This window comes from Archocentrus centrarchus, unplaced genomic scaffold (assembly GCF_007364275.1).
Source record: "Archocentrus centrarchus isolate MPI-CPG fArcCen1 unplaced genomic scaffold, fArcCen1 scaffold_171_ctg1, whole genome shotgun sequence".
Classification (NCBI taxonomy): domain Eukaryota; kingdom Metazoa; phylum Chordata; class Actinopteri; order Cichliformes; family Cichlidae; genus Archocentrus; species Archocentrus centrarchus.
The window spans coordinates 1-12,347 of record NW_022060216.1 but is presented as its reverse complement, the minus strand read 5'-3'; the positions used below and the strand labels follow the sequence as shown (position 1 = coordinate 12,347).

Sequence of the window (12,347 nt, the reverse complement as noted above, 5' to 3'; positions counted from 1 at the left end):
TACCTATCTCAAGCAAAGGTGTTCTCGAGAAGAGCTTTTATACAGTAGCGCGATTTGAGCCTGAAATTGTCTTTCACATGTGCATTAGTGGTTCAGTGGTAGAATTCTCGCCTGCCACGCGGGAGGCCCGGGTTCGATTCCCGGCCAATGCATAGGACTCTTCTGCTTTGTAAAACTTGCCCGTTGGGCCCCTCTCTTGAACAAATGACACTTGGTCACTATGAAATGCCAGATTTCTGTAAATCATGTGATAGAGTATTGCTTGGGCGAGCGTACTTTAGAGCAGTGGTTCTCAAATCCAGAATCCCGCAGGTTTTAGATGTGTCTCTGCTTCAACACACCTGAGTCAAATATAGAAGTCATTAGCAGGACTCTGGAGAACTTGACTGCATACTGAGGAGGTGTGTTGGATCAGGGACATATCTAAAACCTGCGGAACAGTGGGCCATGAGGCCTGGATTTGAGACCACTGCTTTAGAGGAGGCTTAACGTGTCTGCGTAGGTTCTCAATAATCTAGGTTGTGGTGGCCTTGAAAAGAAGGCAATGGGGTGTGTCTTGTAAGCTGCGGCAGCTTACAATGCGGGCTATCAGCCTCCTACAGTGCAGTCTTCCCGTGCCACGCGTGTGAGCTCTCGAGGTCACACGGCAAGGTCTGCACAAAGGATCGGACCCTGCGCCCCTGTGATGGCAATGACCCAGGCAGGCCTTTTGTTCACGCTTTGGCTCATGTGATGAATCGCATGACTAATAGTGATCCTGGCGCAACCCTTGCCATGTGCATCGAACGAGGGTTAAAACCCTTGTTCCCTGACCGGGAATCGAACCCGGGCCGTGGCGGTGAAAGCGCCAAATCCTGACCACTAGACCACCAGGGAGCTGGGACAACAGCCACACTGGTCAAAGGCAGACATCTTACCCATTTTAAGAAACCACAAGAAGCTGAGGTCAGCTTGTTTTCTGTGTAGCATCGAAGAACCATCCGTGTTTAGAGGGCAGGTCGGCCTCGTTGGCGCAGTAGGCAGCGCGTCAGTCTCATAATCTGAAGGTCGTGAGTTCGAGCCTCACACGAGGCATGTGTTTTGCTTTATGGTATGTGATGTAGCTTGTCCATCCATTTTCTTCCGTTTTACCACTTTGAGGATGAGGGGGAGTTGGAGGAAAAAGAGGGGGAGGGGCAGAGGAGAGCCTATCCCAGCTCTCATAGGGCAAGAGGCAGGTTACACCCTGGACAGGGCTACCACATATGATAGATATTTGAGACCCTGTATCAAGAAGACTTCATCTTGAACAACAACAGCAAGAAACAAAACAGAGACAAAAACAAACTAAGCAAAAAAGAAAGTTAAAAAAAAAAAGGAATTTGCTCCCCATTGGGGAAATGGAACCCCGGGCTCCCGCGTGACAGGAAGGGCTACTCACTGGGAGAAGAGATAAAAGGCCTGGCGGGAAACCGCAGCACCGGGTGATGGCCTACATCATACAGTTTCTCAAGCACTACTGTAGGCTGTTCAAGGACCTGTGGGGAATAATCCTCTTAGATGGCAATAGGGTGACCACGGAATTGCAAGTTGCCTCTTCTGGAACGTGCTTCAGGTAGATGAAAGGCCTGGCGGGAAACCGCAGCACCGGGTGATGGCCTACATCATGCAGTTTCTCAAGCACTACTGTAGGCTGTTCAAGGACCTGTGGGGAATAATCCTCTTAGATGGCAAAAGGGTGCCCACGGAATTGCAAGTTGCCTCACATTCCTTGACCGGGAATCGAACCCGGGCCGCGGTGGTGAGAGCGCCGAATCCTGACCACTAGACCACCAGGGAGCTGTGCTACAATTAACTTGAAGGGTCACACAGGGGTATATTCAGCCACAGTATCAGTTTTATTCGATTGCGCAATTTGCCAGCGGAACCAGGGAATGGGTCTTGACTGTTGTTTGGGCTCATACGCCAAATGAGAGTTCAAAGTGCCCAGGCTTCTTGGAGGCGCTGGCTCAGGGATGACCTGGCGCACCTGAACGTACAGTGAGGGTGTGCTGGGAAGGCCTGTCAGGTGCCCCAGTCGGTGCGATCCTCAGCTCCCACCTCCGGGAGAGCTTGGACAGCATTCCGAGGGAGGCTGAGGACACTGAGTCCGAATGTTTGCGCACCTCCGTTGCTGAGGCTGCTGCACGGGGCTGCGTTCTGCAAGGTGGTTGGTGCCTGCCGTAGTGGTAATCTCCAAACCAGATGGTGGACACCGGAGGTGAAGGGAGCCACCAAGCTGAAGAACGAGTCCTATCGAGCTTGTTTAGAACTGTGGGACTTTGGAGGCAGCTGACGGGTACCAGCAGACCAAGCGGACCGCAGCTTGGGTAGCCTCGGTGTTCCCCCCGGATAAGCTGGAGGAGGTGGCTGGGGCTGGGGAGAGAGAGGTCTGTGTTTCTCTGCTTAGGCTGCTGCCCCTGCGACCTGGCCCCAGATAGGTGGAAGAAAATGGATGCATGGATAAACTGAATGTTTTGCTGCATAACTTGCACCTTGTTTCATGGTGCCTCCCCCAGACACTAATCATTTCTTGCAAGACACTTTTTCCAGGCGGTTAAGGAAGTACTCTGCGTTCGAGGTGGATGACCAAGGGCTGATAATTGATTGGCAACAGGTCCCGACCTGATTGTTTGGACATTGTCTTGAGTTTGTTTGCCAACGAGGTAGGTAGATGAGTCTCTGACATCTAATTTGGAGAGCTTAGCACCTGACTGGCAGGAGATCTGTACATGTGGGCATCTTACCTATCTCAAGCAAAGGTGTTCTCGAGAAGAGCTTTATACAGTAGCGCGATTTGAGCCTGAAATTGTCTTTCACATGTGCATTAGTGGTTCAGTGGTAGAATTCTCGCCTGCCACGCGGGAGGCCCGGGTTCGATTCCCGGCCAATGCATAGGACTCTTCTGCTTTGTAAAACTTGCCCGTTGGGCCCCTCTCTTGAACAAATGACACTTGGTCACTATGAAATGCCAGATTTCTGTAAATCATGTGATAGAGTATTGCTTGGGCGAGCGTACTTTAGAGCAGTGGTTCTCAAATCCAGAATCCCGCAGGTTTTAGATGTGTCTCTGCTTCAACACACCTGAGTCAAATATAGAAGTCATTAGCAGGACTCTGGAGAACTTGACTGCATACTGAGGAGGTGTGTTGGATCAGGGACATATCTAAAACCTGCGGAACAGTGGGCCATGAGGCCTGGATTTGAGAACCACTGCTTTAGAGGAGGCTTAACGTGTCTGCGTAGGTTCTCAATAATCTAGGTTGTGGTGGCCTTGAAAAGAAGGCAACGGGGTGTGTCTTGTAAGCGGCGGCAGCTTACAATGCGGGCTATCAGCCTCCTACAGTGCAGTCTTCCCGTGCCACGCGTGTGAGCTCTCGAGGTCACACGGCAAGGTCTGCACAAAGGATCGGACCCTGCGCCCCTGTGATGGCAATGACCCAGGCAGGCCTTTTGTTCACGCTTTGGCTCATGTGATGAATCGCATGACTAATAGTGATCCTGGCGCAACCCTTGCCATGTGCATCGAACGAGGGTTAAAACCCTTGTTCCCTGACCGGGAATCGAACCCGGGCCGTGGCGGTGAAAGCGCCAAATCCTGACCACTAGACCACCAGGGAGCTGGGACAACAGCCACACTGGTCAAAGGCAGACATCTTACCCATTTTAAGAAACCACAAGAAGCTGAGGTCAGCTGGTTTTCTGTGTAGCATCGAAGAACCATCCGTGTTTAGAGGGCAGGTTGGCCTCGTTGGCGCAGTAGGCAGCGCGTCAGTCTCATAATCTGAAGGTCGTGAGTTCGAGCCTCACACGAGGCATGTGTTTGCTTTATGGTATGTGATGTAGCTTGTCCATCCATTTTCTTCCGTTTACCACTTTGAGGATGAGGGGGAGTTGGAGGAAAAAGAGGGGGAGGGGCAGAGGAGAGCCTATCCCAGCTCTCATAGGGCAAGAGGCAGGTTACACCCTGGACAGGGCTACCACATATGATAGATATTTGAGACCCTGTATCAAGAAGACTTCATCTTGAACAACAACAGCAAGAAACAAAACAGAGACAAAAACAAACTAAGCAAAAAAAGAAAGTTAAAAAAAAAAAGGAATTTGCTCCCCATTGGGAAATGGAACCCCGGGCTCCCGCGTGACAGGAAGGGCTACTCACTGGGAGAAGAGATAAAAGGCCTGGCGGGAAACCGCAGCACCGGGTGATGGCCTACATCATACAGTTTCTCAAGCACTACTGTAGGCTGTTCAAGGACCTGTGGGGAATAATCCTCTTAGATGGCAATAGGGTGACCACGGAATTGCAAGTTGCCTCTTCTGGAACGTGCTTCAGGTAGATGAAAGGCCTGGCGGGAAACCGCAGCACCGGGTGATGGCCCTACATCATGCAGTTTCTCAAGCACTACTGTAGGCTGTTCAAGGACCTGTGGGGAATAATCCTCTTAGATGGCAAAAGGGTGCCCACGGAATTGCAAGTTGCCTCACATTCCCTGACCGGGAATCGAACCCGGGCCGCGGCGGTGAGAGCGCCGAATCCTGACCACTAGACCACCAGGGAGCTGTGCTACAGCTATCTTGAAGGGTGACACAGGGGTATATTCAGCCACAGTATCAGTTTTATTCGATTGCGCATTTGCCAGCGGAAACCAGGGAATGGGTCTTGACTGTTGTTTGGGCTCATACGCCAAATGAGAGTTCAAAGTGCCCAGGCTTCTTGGAGGCGCTGGCTCAGGGATGACCTGGCGCACCTGAACGTACAGTGAGGGTGTGCTGGGAAGGCCTGTCAGGTGCCCCAGTCGGTGCGATCCTCAGCTCCCACCTCCGGGAGAGCTTGGACAGCATTCCGAGGGAGGCTGAGGACACTGAGTCCGAATGTTTGCGCACCTCCGTTGCTGAGGCTGCTGCACGGGCTGCGTTCTGCAAGGTGGTTGGTGCCTGCCGTAGTAGTAATCTCCAAACCAGATGGTGGACAACCGGAGGTGAAGGAGCCACCAAGCTGAAGAACGAGTCCTATCGAGCTTGTTTAGAACTGTGGGACTTTGGAGGCAGCTGACGGGTACCAGCAGACCAGCGGACCGCAGCTTGGGTAGCCTCGGTGTTCCCCCCGGATAAGCTGGAGGAGGTGGCTGGGGCTGGGGAGAGAGAGGGGTCTGTGTTTCTGTGCTTAGGCTGCTGCCCTGCGACCTGGCCCCAGATAGGTGGAAGAAAATGGATGCATGGATAAACTGAATGTTTTGCTGCATAACTTGCACCTTGTTTCATGGTGCCTCCCCCAGACACTAATCATTTCTTGCAAGACACTTTTTCCAGGCGGTTAAGGAAGTACTCTGCGTTCGAGGTGGATGACCAAGGGCTGATAATTGATTGGCAACAGGTCCCGACCTGATTGTTTGGACATTGTCTTGAGTTTGTTTGCCACGAGGTAGGTAGATGAGTCTCTGACATCTAATTTGGAGAGCTTAGCACCTGACTGGCAGGAGATCTGTACATGTGGGCATCTTACCTATCTCAAGCAAAGGTGTTCTCGAGAAGAGCTTTTATACAGTAGCGCGATGTGTGATCCAAGATGGCGCCGCGAATGGATGCCCTGGTACTTCGGTGCGCTCTGTTTTGTTTGTTTTTGTGCGTTATTTCTGTGTCTGGACACTCTTCTGGGTATTCTTACACCAGAGAAGAGCTTTTCAACATTAGGTCCACAACACCTTCGGATTTATTTCCTGTTTTTGTCGCATCTGCGGCGGATTTATTACACACTCTGGCCAGAAAGTGAGACGCCGAAAGAGAGGGAAGCGCGCTGGCGTGCTTGTGAGGCTAAGGAGACGTGGATTACGCACAGCCTTACCTGGGATTTTCCTCTCCAACGTGCGTTCACTTAGGAACAAAATGGACGAACTGATACTGATGAGGAGCCTGAATAGAGACTTTTCCAAATCCTGTGTGTTATGCTTCACGGAGTCATGGCTGTGTGAGGAGATACCGGACTGCGCGCTCCAGTTGGAGGGATTTCATCTCCTCCGCGCAGACCGGCAAGCTGCGCTTTCCGGCAAGGCTACAGGTGGAGGAGTCTGCTTCTACATAAAACAGTGGCTGGTGTACGGATGTGACAGTGATTGCTAAGCACTGCTCTCCCTCACTGGAATATCTTTTCATTCACTGTAACCGTTTTACTCTCCGCGGGAGTTCGCTTCATTCATACTGGCTGCTGTTTTACAATCCCGCCGGACGCGGACGTGCACGAGGCCCAGTGCGCGCTCACAGAGCAGATTCTGTGCATGGAGCGGACATACCCGGACTCTCTTATCATCGTACTTGGGGACTTTAATAAAGCCAGCCTGAGACAGGAACTTCCCAAATATAAACAATATATCACATGTCCGACCAGAGAGGAGAAGACACTAGACCACTGCTACAGCACGATAAGCGGGGCTTATCACGCAGTGCCCCGCGCTGCACTCGGCCTCTCTGACCACGACATGATCCACCTGATCCCCGCGTACAGACAGAGGCTGAAGCTCTCAAAACCTGTGGTGAGGACAACAAAGCAGTGGACCCGTGAGGCTGTGGAGGAGCTCCGCACATGCTTTGAAACTACAGACTGGGACTCAATGAGGGCTGCCTGTGACAGTCTGGATGACTACACGGACACTGTAACCTCGTATATCCACTTCTGCGAGGACAGCATTGTGCCATCACGCACCAGGGTGTGTTATAACAGTGACAAACCCTGGTTTACTCCCAAACTGAAGCAGCTGTGGATAGAGAAGAGGGAGGCTTTTAAAAGTGGGGACAAAGACTGCTACAAAGAGGCCAAGTACAGGTTTAGCAAGGAAGTGGCCACTGCTAGATCACATCACTCTGAGAATATACAGCAGCAGATCTCAGAGAACGACGCGGCCTCTGTATGGAAAGGTTTTAGGCAGATTACCAACTACAAGCCTAAAACCCCCCACTCCACAGACGACCTACAAACTGCAAATAGACTGAACGAGTTCTATTGTCGTTTTGATGGTCAGTTCAGCAGCCTTCACACCTCACCAGTCCCAACTACAATACAGCCAACACAAATATTCACCCCCCAACCTCCCCCACTCCCCACACCTCAGAGAAGCCCACATCATCAAGGACTCCCACCCCAGAGTCCCCCTCCTCCCCCACCCCCACAGTCTTTTGTATTCAGGAGGACCAGGTGCTAAAGCAGTTCAGGAGTGTCAAAGCTCGCAAAGCTCCAGGTCCAGATGGTGTCTCACCTGCCACACTGAGACACTGTGCTAACGAGCTTGCCCCATTGTTCACGAACATCTTCAACTCCTCACTGGAGGCTTGCCACGTGCCTGTCTGCTTTAAAACCGCTACCATTGTTCCTGTCCCCAAGAAGCCAAGGATCACTGGACTAAATGACTACAGACCTGTGGCACTGACTTCTGTGGTCATGAAGTCATTTGAGCGTCTGGTGCTGTCCCACCTCAAGTCCCTCACAGCCCCCCTTCTGGACCCCCTGCAGTTTGCCTACAGAGCCAACAGGTCTGTGGACGACGCCATCAACCTGACTCTGCACTTCATCCTACAGCATCTGGACTCCCAGGGAACCTACGCCAGGATCCTGTTTGTGGACTTCAGCTCTGCCTTCAACACCATCATCCCTGATCTCCTCCAAGAAAAGCTGTCCCAGATGAACGTGCCTGATCCCATCTGCAGGTGGATCACTGACTTCCTGACGAACAGGAAGCAGCACGTGAGGCTGGGGAAGAATGTCTCGGACTCCCGGACCATCAGCACTGGCACTCCTCAGGGCTGTGTCCTCTCTCCTCTGCTCTCTCCCTGTATACCAACTGCTGCACCTCTGACCACCAGTCTGTCAAGCTTATTAAGTTTGCAGACGACATGACTCTCATCGGACTCATCTCAGACGGGGACGAGTCGGCCTACAGGATGGAGGTCAAACGTCTGGCGTCCTGGTGCAGCCACAATAACCTGGTACTGAACGCCCAGAAGACAGTGGAGATTATGTGGACTTTAGGAAGCACACAGCCCCTCTACCCTCCATCATCCTGACTGACACCCCCATCACCACAGTGGACTCTTCTCGCTTCCTGGGAACTACCATCACCCAGGACCTCAAGTGGGAGCCCACCATCACCTCTGTCATCAAAAAGGCCCAGCAGAGGATGTACTTCCTGCGGCAGTTGAAGAAATTCAACTTGCCAGCAAGGACCATGGTGCAGTTCTATACTGCCATCATTGAGTCCATCCTCACCTCCTCCATCACTGTGTGGTACGCTGGAGCCACCACTAGGGACAAACAGAGACTACAGCGTGTTGTGCACTCTGCTGAGAAGGTGATTGGCTGTAACCTCCCATCTCTCCAGGACCTGTACACCTCCAGGACACTGGGGCGTTCAGGTCGGATCACAGCCGACCACTCTCACCCTGGGCACAGACTTTTTGACCCTCTCCCCTCAGGCAGGAGGCTACGGTCCATACGGACCAGAACCTCCCGCCATAAGAACAGTTTCTTCCCCTCTGCTGTTGGACTCATGAACAATTACCCTAAGACTGTTACCACCACCCTCCACAAACGCTGATGACCCTATGTCTATGCACCTGTCTGACTGCACTGATGTACATATTAGTGGAATATAGTCTACATTCTTCTATCTTTTAATTAGACTCTGCACTGTATATTTTGTAATTTTGTAATATTGTGCTATAGTTATAGCTCTAATATCTCTGTATATTTGCAATTTGTATACTTGTATATTGTCTTATAGTTTTTATACTTATTTGTTTTTTTTTTTTTTTTTTTCTGTAAGCACGAAGTACCGCAGCAATTTCCTAATGCTGTGAACCTGTTCACCCATATGGCAATAAAACCCTTCTGATTCTGATTCTGATTCTGATTTGAGCCTTAAACTGTCTTTCACATGTGCATTGCTGGTTCAGTGGTAGAATTCTCGCCTGCCACGCGGGAGGCCCGGGTTCGATTCCCGGCCAATGCATAGGACTCTTCTGCTTTGTAAAACTTGCCCGTTGGGCCCCTCTCTTGAACAAATGACACATGGTCACTATGAAATGCCAGATTTCTGTAAATCATGTGATAGAGTATTGCTTGGGCGAGCGTACTTAGAGCAGTGGTTCTCAAATCCAGAATCCCGCAGGTTTTAGATGTGTCTCTGCTTCAACACACCTGAGTCAAATATAGAAGTCATTAGCAGGACTCTGGAGAACTTGACTGCATACTGAGGAGGTGTGTTGGATCAGGGACATATCTAAACCTGCGGAACAGTGGGCCATGAGGCCTGGATTTGAGAACACTGCTTTAGAGGAGGCTTAACGTGTCTGCGTAGGTTCTCAATAATCTAGGTTGTGGTGGCCTTGAAAAGAAGGCAACGGGGTGCGTTTTGTAAGCTGCGGCAGCTACAATGCGGGCTATCAGCCTCCTACAGTGCAGTCTTCCCGTGCCACGCGTGTGAGCTCTCGAGGTCACACGGCAAGGTCTGCACAAAGGATCGGACCCTGCGCCCCTGTGATGGCAATGACCCAGGCAGGCCTTTTGTTCACGCTTTGGCTCATGGTGATGAATCGCATGACTAATATGATCCTGGCGCAACCCTTGCCATGCGCATCGAACGAGGGTTAAACCCTTGTTCCCTGACCGGGAATCGAACCCGGGCCGTGGCGGTGAAAGCGCCAAATCCTGACCACTAGACCACCAGGGAGCTGGGACAACAGCCACACTGGTCAAAGGCAGACATCTTACCCATTTTAAGAAACCACAAGAAGCTGAGGTCAGCTTGTTTTCTGTGTAGCATCGAAGAACCATCCGTGTTTCGAGGGCAGGTCGGCCTCGTTGGCGCAGTAGGCAGCGCGTCAGTCTCATAATCTGAAGGTCGTGAGTTCGAGCCTCACACGAGGCATGTGTTTTGATTTATGGTATGTGATGTAGCTTGTCCATCCATTTTCTTCCGTTTTTACCACTTGAGGATGAGGGGGAGTTGGAGGAAAAAGAGGGGGAGGGGCAGAGGAGAGCCTATCCAGCTCTCATAGGGCAAGAGGCAGGTTACACCCTGGACAGGCTACCACATATGATAGATATTTGAGACCCTGTATCAAAGAAGACTTCATCTTGAACAACAACAGCAAGAAACAAAACAGAGACAAAAACAAACTAAGCAAAAAAGAAAGTTAAAAAAAAAAAGGAATTTGCTCCCCATTGGGAAATGGAACCCCGGGCTCCCGCGTGACAGGAAGGGCTACTCACTGGGAGAAGAGATAAAAGGCCTGGCGGGAAACCGCAGCACCGGGTGATGGCCTACATCATACAGTTTCTCAAGCACTACTGTAGGGCTTTCAAGGTGCTGTGGGGAGTAATCCTCTTTGATGGCAAAGGGTGACCACGGAATTGCAATTTGCCTGTTGTGGAACGCGCTTCAGGTAGATGAAAGGCCTGGCGGGAAACCGCTGCACTGGTGATGGCCTACATCATACAGTTTCTTCTCAAGCACTACTGTAGGCTGTTCAAGGACCTGTGGGGAATAATCCTCTTAGATGGCAATAGGGTGCCACGGAGGTAGATGAAAGGCCTGGGCGGGAAACCGCAGCACCGGGTGATGGCCTACATCATACAGTTTCTCAAGAACTACTGTAGGCTGTTCAAGGACCTGTGGGGAATAATCGGCTTAGATGGCAATAGGGTGCCACGGAATTGCAAGTTGCCCTCTTCTGGAACGTGCTTCAGGTAGATGAAAGGCCTGGCGGGAAAACCGCAGCACTGGGTGATGGCCTACATCATACAGTTTCTCAAGCACTACTGTAGGCTGTTCAAGGACCTGTGGGGAATAATCCTCTTAGATGGCAATAGGGTGACCACGGAATTGCAAGTTGCCTCTTCTGGAACGTGCTTCAGGTAGATGAAAGGCCTGGCGGGAAGCCGCAGCACCGGGTGATGGCCTACATCATACAGTTTCTCAAGCACTACTGTAGGCTGTTCAAGGACTGTGGGGAATAATCCTCTTAGATGGCAATAGGGTGACCACGAATTGCAAGTTGCCTCTTCTGGAACGTGCTTCAGGTAGATGAAAGGCCTGGCGGGAAACCGCTGCACCGGGTGATGGCCTACAGCATACAGTTTCTCAAGCACTACTGTAGGCTGTTCAAGGACCTGTGGGGAATAATCCTCTTAGATGGCAAAAAGGGTGCCCACGGAATTGCAAGTTGCCTCACATTCCCTGACCGGGAATCGAACCCGGGCCGCGGCGGTGAGAGCGCCGAATCCTGACCACTAGACCACCAGGGAGCTGTGCTACAGCTATCTTGAAGGGTGACACAGGGGTATATTCAGCCACAGTATCAGTTTTATTCGATTGCGCAATTTGCCAGCGGAACCAGGGAATGGGTCTTGACTGTTGTTTGGGCTCATACGCCAAATGAGAGTTCAAAGTGCCCAGGCTTCTTGGAGGCGCTGGCTCAGGGATGACCTGGCGCACCTGAACGTACAGTGAGGGTGTGCTGGGAAGGCCTGTCAGGTGCCCCAGTCGGTGCGATCCTCAGCTCCCACCTCCGGGAGAGCTTGGACAGCATTCCGAGGGAGGCTGAGGACACTGAGTCCGAATGTTTGCGCACCTCCGTTGCTGAGGCTGCTGCACGGGGCTGCGTTCTGCAAGGTGGTTGGTGCCTGCCGTAGTGGTAATCTCCAAACCAGATGGTGGACACCGGAGGTGAAGGGAGCCACCAAGCTGAAGAACGAGTCCTATCGAGCTTGTTTAGAACTGTGGGACTTTGGAGGCAGCTGACGGGTACCAGCAGACCAAGCGGACCGCAGCTTGGGTAGCCTCGGTGTTCCCCCGGATAAGCTGGAGGAGGTGGCTGGGGCTGGGGAGAGAGAGGTCTGTGTTTCTCTGCTTAGGCTGCTGCCCCTGCGACCTGGCCCCAGATAGGTGGAAGAAAATGGATGCATGGATAAACTGAATGTTTTGCTGCATAACTTGCACCTTGTTTCATGGTGCCTCCCCCAGACACTAATCATTTCTTGCAAGACACTTTTTCCAGGCGGTTAAGGAAGTACTCTGCGTTCGAGGTGGATGACCAAGGGCTGATAATTGATTGGCAACAGGTCCCGACCTGATTGTTTGGACATTGTCTTGAGTTTGTTTGCCAACGAGGTAGGTATGAGTCTCTGACATCTAATTTGGAGAGCTTAGCACCTGACTGGCAGGAGATCTGTACATGTGGGCATCTTACCTATCTCAAGCAAAGGTGTTCTCGAGAAGAGCTTTTATACAGTAGCGCGATTTGAGCCTGAAATTGTCTTTCACATGTGCATTGGTGGT

The 12,347-nt window shown here is 51.6% G+C and overlaps 12 non-coding genes across 12 annotated transcripts; 6 read left to right on the top strand and 6 right to left on the bottom strand.

The window, feature by feature from the left end:
- Positions 1-81: 81 nt before the first annotated feature.
- trnag-gcc (transfer RNA glycine (anticodon GCC)) lies at positions 82-152 on the top strand. The gene has a single exon. It is a non-coding gene; the product is annotated as a tRNA-Gly (tRNA).
- Positions 153-804: 652 nt separating this feature from the next.
- trnae-uuc (transfer RNA glutamic acid (anticodon UUC)) lies at positions 805-876 on the bottom strand. The gene has a single exon. It is a non-coding gene; the product is annotated as a tRNA-Glu (tRNA).
- Positions 877-1,001: 125 nt separating this feature from the next.
- Positions 1,002-1,074, top strand: trnam-cau (transfer RNA methionine (anticodon CAU)). Its single transcript has one exon. It is a non-coding gene; the product is annotated as a tRNA-Met (tRNA).
- A 672-nt stretch (positions 1,075-1,746) lies between these two features.
- On the bottom strand, positions 1,747-1,818 carry trnae-cuc (transfer RNA glutamic acid (anticodon CUC)). Its single transcript has one exon. It is a non-coding gene; the product is annotated as a tRNA-Glu (tRNA).
- A 1,024-nt stretch (positions 1,819-2,842) lies between these two features.
- On the top strand, positions 2,843-2,913 carry trnag-gcc (transfer RNA glycine (anticodon GCC)). The gene has a single exon. It is a non-coding gene; the product is annotated as a tRNA-Gly (tRNA).
- Positions 2,914-3,566: 653 nt separating this feature from the next.
- trnae-uuc (transfer RNA glutamic acid (anticodon UUC)) lies at positions 3,567-3,638 on the bottom strand. The gene has a single exon. It is a non-coding gene; the product is annotated as a tRNA-Glu (tRNA).
- A 125-nt stretch (positions 3,639-3,763) lies between these two features.
- Positions 3,764-3,836, top strand: trnam-cau (transfer RNA methionine (anticodon CAU)). The gene has a single exon. It is a non-coding gene; the product is annotated as a tRNA-Met (tRNA).
- Positions 3,837-4,507: 671 nt separating this feature from the next.
- Positions 4,508-4,579, bottom strand: trnae-cuc (transfer RNA glutamic acid (anticodon CUC)). The gene has a single exon. It is a non-coding gene; the product is annotated as a tRNA-Glu (tRNA).
- A 4,367-nt stretch (positions 4,580-8,946) lies between these two features.
- On the top strand, positions 8,947-9,017 carry trnag-gcc (transfer RNA glycine (anticodon GCC)). Its single transcript has one exon. It is a non-coding gene; the product is annotated as a tRNA-Gly (tRNA).
- Positions 9,018-9,665: 648 nt separating this feature from the next.
- On the bottom strand, positions 9,666-9,737 carry trnae-uuc (transfer RNA glutamic acid (anticodon UUC)). The gene has a single exon. It is a non-coding gene; the product is annotated as a tRNA-Glu (tRNA).
- A 125-nt stretch (positions 9,738-9,862) lies between these two features.
- On the top strand, positions 9,863-9,935 carry trnam-cau (transfer RNA methionine (anticodon CAU)). The gene has a single exon. It is a non-coding gene; the product is annotated as a tRNA-Met (tRNA).
- Positions 9,936-11,242: 1,307 nt separating this feature from the next.
- On the bottom strand, positions 11,243-11,314 carry trnae-cuc (transfer RNA glutamic acid (anticodon CUC)). Its single transcript has one exon. It is a non-coding gene; the product is annotated as a tRNA-Glu (tRNA).
- Positions 11,315-12,347: the final 1,033 nt, after the last annotated feature.